General features: G+C 44.7%; 1 pseudogene; it reads right to left on the reverse strand.

The window, feature by feature from the left end:
• Positions 1-9,993: 9,993 nt before the first annotated feature.
• Positions 9,994-11,092, reverse strand: LOC101828964 (annotated as a pseudogene).
• Between the last annotated feature and the right edge of the window lie 664 nt (positions 11,093-11,756).

The following is an 11,756-nucleotide window of genomic DNA, read 5'->3' on the forward strand; positions in this document are numbered from 1 at the left end:
GCTGGCAGGGCTGATATCATCTCTGTGTGACTCCCTTGCTGTTGTGTGATAGGCCTTTCATCAGCTGACTGGCCCACACTGACCTCCCCCTCCCCCAGGGTCTGCTCCGTTGGCCTCAATCCTGCTTTGATCATGTCGAAGCAAAAGTGACACCCTCCCCTCCCCCATATGACCCAGCACGTCACATATGACAACAAGAGGAAAACAAATGCAGCCAGGTCACTTAGGCTGGGGCGGCCCTTCTAGCAAACCCAAATTGGTTTCTGGGAACCATTTCCCACCTTCGAGTTGCCATGCTGTGCCTCAACTGTTGAATATCTTAACAGTGGAAGGAAGCAGACAGATGGACATCTGCCTGGCAATGTGGGTAAGTGTGTAGCTCTTTTGTTTAAGTCCTTTTACGTGTTGGTTAGTCCCTTCTTCTGAAGTATGATACTCTTGCCCTCTTGGAAAAGAAATTTTTCTAAATGCACCTCTCCGTGAGCCTTCCTTTGACAGTCATCTCAAAGCCCTAGGGTTTTCTTATTGCCTTGTAGTGTGGTCTAAGTTCCTTTGGCTGATAGGTGACAGCCTCTGAACCCTGACCTTTGACTCTTCCAAGCAGGTGACCTTTGCTCCTTTACGTGACTGCCTTGGTGCCAGATAGACCTTGATGCCAGGGTTGTCCCCTCTATACCCTCCTTGCATGACCCCTTCTGTCTTTGAAGTTCACTCTGAGACTGTCTATCAGTGCACCCGTGTTTATCTGTCCAGGCACAGCGAGTACAAGTCTTGTTGTCTGGGAAGCAGCCTCTGGCAGCACAGAGCTTTCCCCAGCTCATGCCGTAGTCTGTGCTGTGCACTCTGTACTCCCTCTTTTGCTACGTGGTGTGTTTTTGCATGCCCGTTGTCATCTGGAATTCCTCAATTCCGAGTTAGATGGTACACTTCTGTCTGTAAATAGAGCTGCTTTTCCAGTGCCAGCCTAACAATCACCTGGTAGTTGAAGGCGGGGTATGGTGTCATTCTGGTTTGCACAGCATGTAACGGCATAATAGAGATGCAGTATAAATTGAAGGCATGAGCTGGTTTTTAATAATTCTATTCTAAATCCCATTTTCTGTCCTCCAAACAATACCTTGGGAAGCTCTCATCAGTTTTCTATTATTATTATTATTTATCACTCTAGAACAGTTAAAGACTTCCTTTTCACACCTGATTAAAATTCTTCTCAGTGCTGGGAGGACTTGCTACTCTTCAGTTTTCTTCCTTAAGCACAGGGAAGGGATGAGGAAAAAGGATAAGCCTTCCAGCCTTCTCTGGGCCAGACCGAATTTCCTTTGGTTTTCCCCGGTGCAGCTTATGTAGATTTCCACCAGAGGGCGCAGGCTGCCTGACTCTGCAATCAGCCCAGAAGTCCCTGCCTGGGAATTGTCCGGGTTTCTCTCCTCGTTCTCTTGCTGCAGGACTGTTTTCCTGGCCCATAGTTTACTGGCGGCTGCTGTCAAGAAGCAAGCCCGGCAATGTCTGTGTCTCCACTGAATGCAGGCGAGTCACGCTACATAGAAGAGACTCCCTCAGGGTTGCCCTCCTCTGTGCTTGTTCTATCTGAAGCTCAATTTACAATCCCATCTAAAGAGCAGTTAGCCCAGTTACCCAATGATGATGCTTACAGGGAATCTGGGGGAAGTGCCTGGGTTCAGATGACATTGTCAGTGTCGGGTATCTATGTTTGAATCCTAGTAGACTTTTAACAGGAGAGAGGCCAGACAGCTGTGCATATTCCTACACTCCCTGCCACTTGCCATGGGAGCCTAGGCACTGCCTGGGACTCTGCCAACAAGATACCCATTACCAGATGGGGCTCCCCGAGGCTGAATCAACTGTGAGCCGAATTAGCCTCTTTTCTTGACAATGTACCTCGTCTGTGATATTGTGCCATTCACAACAGAAATTAGACTACCACTCTAATTTTCTGGTAACAAGCTCTTTCCAGAATGTGTGAGGTCCATGCTTCAGTGCTGGGTTGGAGGAGGGAGGGTGACAGGAGGCTGGGAGGAGCCATGAGTAAATAAGACATGCTTCATTAATTCCAGGCAAAAGCAACTAAGGCAGACGTCTAGACACAGACAGGTCCTCTGACACACAGGGTTGACCACAGGCAAACATAGGCACACATGCAAACTGGCACACTCATTGCATGGCGGAAGACACACTGGCCTAACGACAGACACACAGGCAGGCTGCTGATGGCAAAGGTTCAGGTCCCTGGCCTCAAGGCCATATTTATACAGAACCCACATAAAAGTGACATTCTGCCAGGAATAGTTAGATATAATAGTTAAATCACTCTTTACCTTGGGGGACCCCTGGACACCTAGTGCTGATTCACAGTCCTCTGGTACCTAGTGTCAGTCACGTGTTAGCTAATTCCTACAGGGTACCCAAGCTGGTGCCATGTTGTCTAAACATAAACAGCTCTTAGGGCCTTGTGTCTACCTCTGTGATCTTAGTGACAGCTGCAAAGTGACAGGGGTGTCATTTCTAATAAAATAATTCTAAAACAAGCCCAAGATCTTGGACACTTTATCCTGTTGTATTAAAGGTTCTTGAGGTCATTACAGAATGACTATTCTAATAGTTTACTTTTCAATCCTTAATTTTCCTAAAATAGTAGTATCTAAATGTCATTCTGCAAGATCCAGTTTGGAAATGACTACTTTCAGAGGTCCATTGTCTTTGCATGTGACTTCAGTTTCAATTTCAGTAGCGCGCGCGTGTGTGTGTGTGTGTGTGTGTGTGTGTGTGTGTGTGTGTGTGTGTGCGCGCGCACGTGTGCATGTGTGTATGTGTTCTAGTCCCTTGCCAGGAAAATCATTCCCAGATTTCTCACTTTGGAGCCACTGTATATTTCCTTCCTAAAAATATTTTTTTTACTTTTGAGATGATAATTACATCATTTCCCCCTTCCCTTTCCTCTCTCCAAACCTTCCTATACAACCCTCTTGTGTTCTCTTTCAAATTCATGGCATATGTTTCTTTTATGCATTTTTTGGGGGGCTTTAAACTGATATTTCCAGTAATTGAAGTCCTTGAGGGCCTGTTTTTATTTCTGCTGACTTTTGCTCCTGGAGCCCTGCTGGCCATTATATTTTACAGTTTGGGACTGTGAGATCACTGATGTTTATCTGTTAGCATTTTGTTTTAGAATGTTGGAGACTAAGTGTTACTCACAATGAGGTGTAGCGGTTTGGATGAGGTTGATCCCCAGAGCCTCATAGGTTTAAATGTGTGGTCACCAGGCAGTGGCGCTCTTTGAAAAGATTAGGAGATGAGTCCTTTACAGAGGAAGGTGTCAGTGGAGGCAGGCTTTGAAGTTTTCAAAACCCCAGGCCAGGCCCAGTGTCTCTTTCTTCCTACTGCCTGCAGGTCCAGATGAGATTCTTTTATATTTTAAGGCACCAACAGATGTGGGACAGGACGGGCATCTGTCCCTACTCTCTGTTGGGTGCTGAACAGATAGCCCCTGTCCAACCACCTGTTGGACTGAATGTGAGAATTTGTAAGATTCAGAATCCCTTCCTTATGCAAGGTCACAGACTTACTTATTTTCCCCAAGTAGCCATCAACTCCCAAGACTTTAGATAATGGAATCAGAGATCTGAGGCCAACCAAATTTTCAGTGCCTGTGGTAGTCTGAATGTAATTGCCCCCCCCCCAGGTTCATAGGGAGTGGCACTATTAGGAGGTGTGGCTCTGTTGGAGTAGCTATGGCCCTGTTGGAAGTGTGTCATTGTGGGGGCAGGTTTTGAGGCTTCCTATACTCAAGGTACTTCCCAGTGTCTGAGTCCACTTCCTGTTGCCTTCTGATCAAGATGTGGCCAGCACCATGTCTGCCTGCACACTGCCATGCTCGCCCCATGATGACAATGGACTGTAAGCCACTTCAACTGAACGCTGTCCTTTACAAGAGTTACTGTGCTCATTGTGTCTCTTCCAGCAATAAAAACCACACTGTGACAGTGTTTACAATTGAAGCCACAGTGAGGATTAGCCGTGGCTCTGGGAAAACCCTTATGTAGTTTTCTTTTCTTTCCTCTCTTTTCCATCCTTCCTTCCTTCCTTCCTTCCTTCCTTCCCCTCTCCTCCTCCTTCACTTTTCTTTTTCCTCCTCTTCTTCCTTTTACCATGCACTAAGGACTGATTTTTTTCTCATTTTATCTACATATCTAAAAAATAATTTGGAGAACATTTGGCTTTCTTTTCTTCCTAGTTTTCCCACACAATTTTCTCTGAGTTTTATTTAGAAGCAATAAAATAATAAACTGGGTTGCCTCAGTCTGCCTGACTTTGAGAAGGGGAGCATGGACTGAGGAAAGAAATAGACAAGAGACTGAAGATAGAGTTGGGCTGGCATCCCAGTGAATACTAAATCTACACCAAGTTGGGTTTTCATAGCCCTTTTATAGCTCAAGCCAGAGGGGAGGGCAAAAGACTTTTTTAAAAAAATCATGATACAAAGAACAAATGAGTAATTACTTCCTTAATATTTAAAACATCTAATACCTATACCCTAAGTCAAACATCCTGTTACTAGGTATCGAGGAGCAAAACATCCAGTAGCTATACCTTAGGCCAAACATCCTGTTATCTAGGCAAGACACGCAGCAACTTCACCTTAAGCCAAACATCCTGTTGTTTGATCTTGAAGGAGCAATGATAAGCTTGAACTCTCTGACTTTAAGTGGAGAAGAGCGGAGCTGCTTCTATGGGCCTCCACACTGGGTGCTGTTGGCTGTCAAGGGCTTTCCACAGTGATCTCAGTGTGCTGTCTTCACTCCTATAGGGCTGCTGTCTCTGTGAACAGGACCAGTGCCAATCTTTCCCCTGTGTGTCTTCTGCGACACAGACAACATAATATGCAAAGTTTCATTTTCTGCGTTATTTTCCTGCTCTACTATAACACAGGCTTCATGAACAGGGGTTGTGACCATCTTGTTCTTAATTGAAAATTTAATTTATCTTTTCATAATTTCACACATGTATGAGTATATTCTGATCACCACCAACCTGTTACCTTGTTTCATTTTCACTATTGTTGATCCCCTTCATACAAACTAGCTCTCTCCTCCGTGTGTGTGTGTGTGTGTGTGTGTGTGTGTGTGTGTGTGTGTGTGTAGAGAGAGAGAGAGAGAGAGAGAGAGAGAGAGAGAGAGAGAGAGAGAGAGAGAGAGAGAGAGAGAAAGACAGAGAGAGAGCTATTGATCTTAGAACTGCTTGCACTTCTGGCAAGCTCTCCATATATATATATATATTTTTTGGCCATATTGATGAATACAGTGTATGTAAAATTGTGCCTGTCTCTTTTGAAATTCCAGGAACAGACAAGTGAAATGACGTGTCCAAGGTTATGGGGGCACCAGTGACGTGTGATAAAGGATCAGGTCGGCAGCCCGGGTCCGTCCCTTGTTATCGGGACACTGTTTCTTTCATTAGTTTCTGAGAAGCCAAGGTGACTAGGTGCACTGTAAAAGTGGCTTGATTAAATGATAATAATATTCACATCATTAACTTTAAATTGCTTTACTTTTAATGCTATTAGATGACTGTATAGAATAATGAATTTTATAGAGTCAGCACAGTAATGTGTCTAAGCTTTGTAGGTTATACTTTGTGCCAAGTTGGGTCGTATTCCTGAGAAGTAGAAAATTCATTTATTTTTGGAAGTGTATAGTGAGTTCTCATTCTAGCTGCAAAGACTGTTAAAAGTTGTTCCCTTGTCAGACTGGCAAGATGGCTCAGTGGTTAAAGATACTTTCTGCCAACTTTCACAGCCCCAGTTTGATCCCTGGGACCTACATAGTGGAAGAAGAGAACCAGCTCTACTTTAAGTTGTCTTCTGATCTCCACATGTACACACGCACACTCACTCACACACACACACACTAACAGATACACAAATATACACACCCACAGAGACACACCAAACATACACAAAAGCACACACACACACTCACAGAGACACACAAATATACGCACACACATACACAGAGACATAAAACACATACACACAGAAACACACACACTTGCACATTCATAGAGACACACAAACACACACTCAGAAAGGCACACAAACAGAAACAGAGATACACAAATATTCACACTCACAGGGACACAGCAAACATATACAAAGGCACATACACACAGAGACACACACAGAGACACAGACACACACACACACTCACAGAGACACACAAATATATATACACACATGCACAGAGATATACAAACACACACTTACAGAGACACAGGCATACATACACTCATGGAGACACACAAATGTACACACAAATATACACATTCGCAGAGACTCACAGAGACATACAAACACATACACACTCACAGAGAGACAGGCATACACATACACACAAAGACAGGCACACACAGAGACACACAAATATGCACATAGACACACACAGACATACAAACATACACACACAGACACAGACACACATACTCACACACTCAGAGACACAGACACAGGCACACATACTCACACACTCAGAGACACAGACACATACACACATAGAGACACAGATACACACTCACAGAGGCACAGATAATTCCTCAATGCTGGGTCTATTCTCTGAAGCCTCCCAGACACAATCCCTTATGCCCTTTAGACATCTGAAGGCAAATATAATAATAGCACAAAATATTTGCTGTGGTGTCGCAGGTACTGTGCCCAAAGTTGGACTATAATGTAATGCTGAGTGCTTCAAGGCGTCCTGTGTCTGGAACAGTGAAGGGCCCAAGGGCCCATTTGCTAATGGAGGAGACCTGCAACTTGGAGACGGGGCGTTGGGGAGGGTGTCACCATGGGAACAGAAGGCAAGTTTTGTTAAATCAGCATATCTGTCCTGGGCATGTGGGTGTTACAAAGCATGAGGCCAGATCATCATGTACTACTAACTTTAGAATTTATATCTGGTCATTGGAGCCTGAAAGGGAAAGGTAGACCAAACAGAGGAGGAACTCTGTTGTGACTATGAAAAAGATGTATCTGTTCATGGAAATGTACTGCCTGGTTTCATGGGAATTGAACTCTAATCCTGTCACTGGCAAATGCAGTCTGTAACTAAAATTCAAAAATAGCCATTGTCATGTCTAAAGATTTTTTTTGACTATTAAAATGGTGACATCTAAATTTATGCATAAACTAAAAAAAATGGAGCCTCCCCTGTCACAGTCTGACAGGTCTAATCAGTTATCCTGTAATGCAAACAGTAACCTAATAGCAAGATGATAATCGTTCCTTGATGCAGGTGTTGCTAATTAGCCATTGGTGGGTTTTTGCTCTCACCTATGCATAGTGTTTGTGCAGAAAGCAAATGTGGAGTTAAGCCAGGGTTCCAGTGCCATCCACAGTGCGTGCAGACTGACCTTGGAACAAAGAAGCTGGAACCGTGATCTAGCTGCTGTTCAAGACTCAGTCTGACCCTGACTCTCCTTTCTATGGTTAGGTTTCTATCAAACCAGAAGCTCAGCTTGTCCATACTCTGGCCAAGTGACTGGGTGAGAAGATGGAAGACAATTCTTATTTGCTAGTCGCTGCTTTGCCCTGGGAAGGGCAGCAGTGATTATTAGGGAATTAGGAACCATTTGCTTTTCATTCAGTGAGCTTGTGGTTTTTTTTCCCAACATAATATTTTTATTAATTATTTGAGAAGCTCATACAAAAATATGATCATATTTCCTCCCACTCCTCCCATTAAGTCCTCCTAGACTACCCTCAACCACTTTCAAGCTTTTACTGAATGTCTACTCAGTATGTAGTAGAAATGAGGTAAATGGTTGCTGAATGCAAAATAATCATGAAAGAGTTATGGGAGTTGCCTCATAAATACTTGTAGACCTTTGGATTTCCCTACAGGGAGGGAATGGTTCCTGTTTGTGGGATTAGTGGGTAGAGAAGGGTCCCAACACTCCGGCACTTTCCCCACATCCTCAACCTATTCTGTTGAGTTGGGAGAAATGCTGGTTCTGCTGGAGTCCCATCTGGGCTGGGAAAGTAGAAATCCAGCGACGAGGCTGTTGTCTCACTAGAGGATGGGCGAGGCCATCAGCTGCCAGGGCTATGTGTGGCAGAACTGGGAGGTACAACTCCTGGGTCACTGGCAGTCGCCTGCGATGCCCCCCTAGAGTTTAGGGACTTCAACTAAAGCCCAACCAGGACTCACTGCTTCAGTGAAGAAAAGAATTCCAGGAGCACTCATTACGAAGTAGAGTTAGGGTTTAATAACGGTATTTTACTGTAGGTTTAAACATGACAGTTAAGAGGAGGAGAGGTGTTACAGAGACAGATGCAGAGCATAGGATGGGCTTCTCAACGCAGAGTTGAAGCTGCTTGGTGTTTACTAACATCATACATAGGATTTTGGTGGGGTTTGAATTTACTATCATTAATTGCTGAGAAACAGAGAGGTTCTAGAGGGGCACAGGGCGGCACTCTAAGGCATGCAGGAAGGCAGGGTATCTTTGTCGTCTATGGAGTTAAAAGATGTTCGGGAGTCAGGGAGGGAATGAGGGCCACCCAAGATCATACATATTCACACATACATGTATACTTGCACAGACACATGTATCTGTACACACATCTGTACAGATGTTCGGGAGTCAGGGCTCAGGGAAGGAATGAGGGCCACCCAAGGTCATACATATTCACACATACATGTATACTTGCACAGACACATGTATCTGCACACATATCTGTACACACACACACACACACACACACACACACACACACACACACACACACGCGCCTCTTGCCAGGACATAATAAACACTAGGTGTCTCATTAAATCAGAATACCACAAGCCGTCTGATATGTTGTATGCTTATGTAGTTTTGAAAAGTGGGATGACTGTGTTACTTCATTTCGGGGCTGAGGATGTATGTCGTTCAGGGAGAGACTACTTCCCTGGTACCTTCAAGGCTGTGGGTTGAAGCACTGCTTCATTTTTAAGCCTAGTGCTGTGTTTCTCTCAAGCAAGGAAAGAGAAGAGTTGTTCACTGTGGTTTCTGAAGAGGGCATGGCTTTGAACAGAAAGGTTTATCTGGTCTGTGTTAGTCAATAAAAAGTAGTTGAAAGTCACCTTCAGTACTTCTCTTAAAAGTAACTAATCTTTTCACACCGTGGGGCCTTGAATCAATGGTTGCAGATCGATATTTTCTATATTTGGTTATTGTTTCCTTCACCTTATTCACTCTGGACTGAAAAATCAACACACTGTAGCTTGAGACAATCAATGGGGAGCATTTAGAGAACACTGGATAGGATACATGTCCTTTTGGAAATCACACACAAAGGAAATTATGTCGACACTTTCTCAGAGGAATCCTAGGGTAATTACGACATGGATCTGTGATCCAGGAGACTTCTCCTCAATTATAGGAGGGCTGTCAATGTGTTTACTTGGCAGTAAGCAGGCTCTCTCCCAGACCCAAGGTGGTCTCTGTTAGAATAATTGACTCTGGTGAGTCCAGACTCAGAATCTACAAACTGCTTCTCATCTCTGGCCCATTAGGCCTCCATTGTCAGCAATAGTTACAGTTCCAGCTTTGGAAAAACCTTATTTTCATCAGTCTCCAGCAGAGCTCTTTCAGCAGAGCTGGCTGAATTACTACCCAAAGCCAGCATGTTCCCCTCCTGGGAACTGAGGTGCCCTCCACAAGGGAACCCAGGAGTCTGTCAGGAAGGAGTGAGTGCAGCTTCCTCAGTCCCTGTTGGCCAACAGATGAAGGCTGTGGGAGGGCTGGTGTGCTGGGGGTTGGGGGTGCCATCAGCCCATGTGGGTGAGACAGCTGGATGGGTCCATATTTATGTTTTGTGACTTATAGATGTAGCTCTTATATTGCCATTTGCAGATTAGATTCATGCAGTTATTTAATTTAATTTTTTGACAGTCCTAAATTGTTCATTGGGTATGACTTTTACAAACATTACGTGTATTAGCAGTAACAGTGGAGCTGCAGAGTATTGCGCCTTCTCCAGACTGCATGGCAAGAGCCACCAATGGTGCGGTAGAATTTATGGCCTTTTCCAAGGCTATGACTCTTGTGGCCAGCAGATGTCAGCCCACACATCTCTCTGTGCTTGTGGTTTGGTGATCCATTGGGTGCCAGGGTTCCTTCTGATAGCTTTATGGAATGGATCAATGAGGATAACCTCGAAAACCTTATATGTGGAATATTCACCAACCCAGTAAGAATTCGGGACTCTTCAAAGCCCCACAATGACGTCCAGTTCTCTCAGCAACAAGCTTCAGGCAAATTTTAGCTTGTTAGCACCATGATGGACAGGTTTGCCGTAAGTTGCATCCTTAGGAATTGGGCATTTGTGGCCACCTGGCAGACACAAATCCTGTCTACAACATAACCTTGCTTAGCCTTGTACCCCAGCTTTCACACTTTATCAGGCCAAGCGGGGTGGGGAGCCCTGTACAGCAAAGAGAGCTGGTGGTATTGCCAGTAATGGACCCTCAGAAGAAAGTGCATCATGTCAGACTGTTTCTTCTTCCATAACTCCTGGATGTATTTGTATACACCTATCTTGGTTCACCTGATGGTTGCCGCCAGAGTAAAGGAACCATTTGTTTAATCTTAAAAATAAATTTAAAGTTAAATGTATCCCTACTTTTCTGTGTACTTTTCAGCTAGCATCAGAGCTAGCTCCGACTAAGGCACATTCTAGGCAAGGACTGGAGAAATCCATCCATCCATCCATCCATCCACTCATTGTGCAAATATGTGTTTGTCCAATGGCAGCTAAAGGCTGAGAATATAGTGACAAAAATGTGGTTCCTTGAAGATTTTATAATGTAGTTGGGCGGGGGGGGGGTGGAGGGTGGGAGGTTGGGATTATCCTAGTTCTGTCCAGGACAGTTTGGGTGACTATAACAAAATACCACCTGGGTGACTCACAAAAGGAAATGATTTTTCTTTCAGGCATGGATTCTGGGGAGTCCTGGGTCATGGTGTAGGTCAGTGCCTTCCTGGTGGAGCACTTCCCTGGCTTCCTGCTGTGCACTGTCTGGGACTCTGATACCATCTTGGGAGACTACACTCATGGCTTCATCTAAGCTAATCATTTTCCATACATGGTGGAGCACTAAAACAAGCCCAGGGAGCAGTGCTGTTGGGTCAATGTCTTGTACGGGATTTTCTGATAATGCCATACTGTGACCACTTTGATTTCTCTCTCTCTATCTCTCTCCCCCACTCTCTCTCTGCAAAACTTTGGCATTGCTTTTATTTATGTGTCTATTTTGGGGGAGCTAAGTGCATATGGGTGAGTGTACCCTAGGAGTCTAGAGAAAGGCACTATTCCCTGGATCTGCAGTTGTAGGCGGTTGCGAGCTGCCCCAAGTGTGCTTGAGAAGAGCAGCTTGAACTCTTATCCTCAAGAGCCATCTCTCCAGCCTCTTGCTGGCAGGGTGAGGGTAAGCAGGCAAAAAGTAAAACCTTCCTTCTTCCATGTCCTTCCTGGAATAGGCTTCCAGAAGAGGGTGCAGCCCAGATTAAAGGTCCAGACTAGATGTGAATTCACCAGTGTCAAGCATAAGTCTCACATGGGTGTTCCTCCATGTCTGGATTGTAGTTCATTCCAGATACAGTCAAGTGGACAAGCAAGAACAGCCACCGCAGGCCCCCCACTTTCTTCTGGCCTATTTGGACACCACATGCATATGATGCACAGACACATACACAGGTGA

The sequence above is a fragment of the Mesocricetus auratus genome, unplaced genomic scaffold (assembly GCF_017639785.1).
Source record: "Mesocricetus auratus isolate SY011 unplaced genomic scaffold, BCM_Maur_2.0 Super-Scaffold_100010, whole genome shotgun sequence".
Taxonomy (NCBI): Eukaryota; Metazoa; Chordata; class Mammalia; order Rodentia; family Cricetidae; genus Mesocricetus; species Mesocricetus auratus.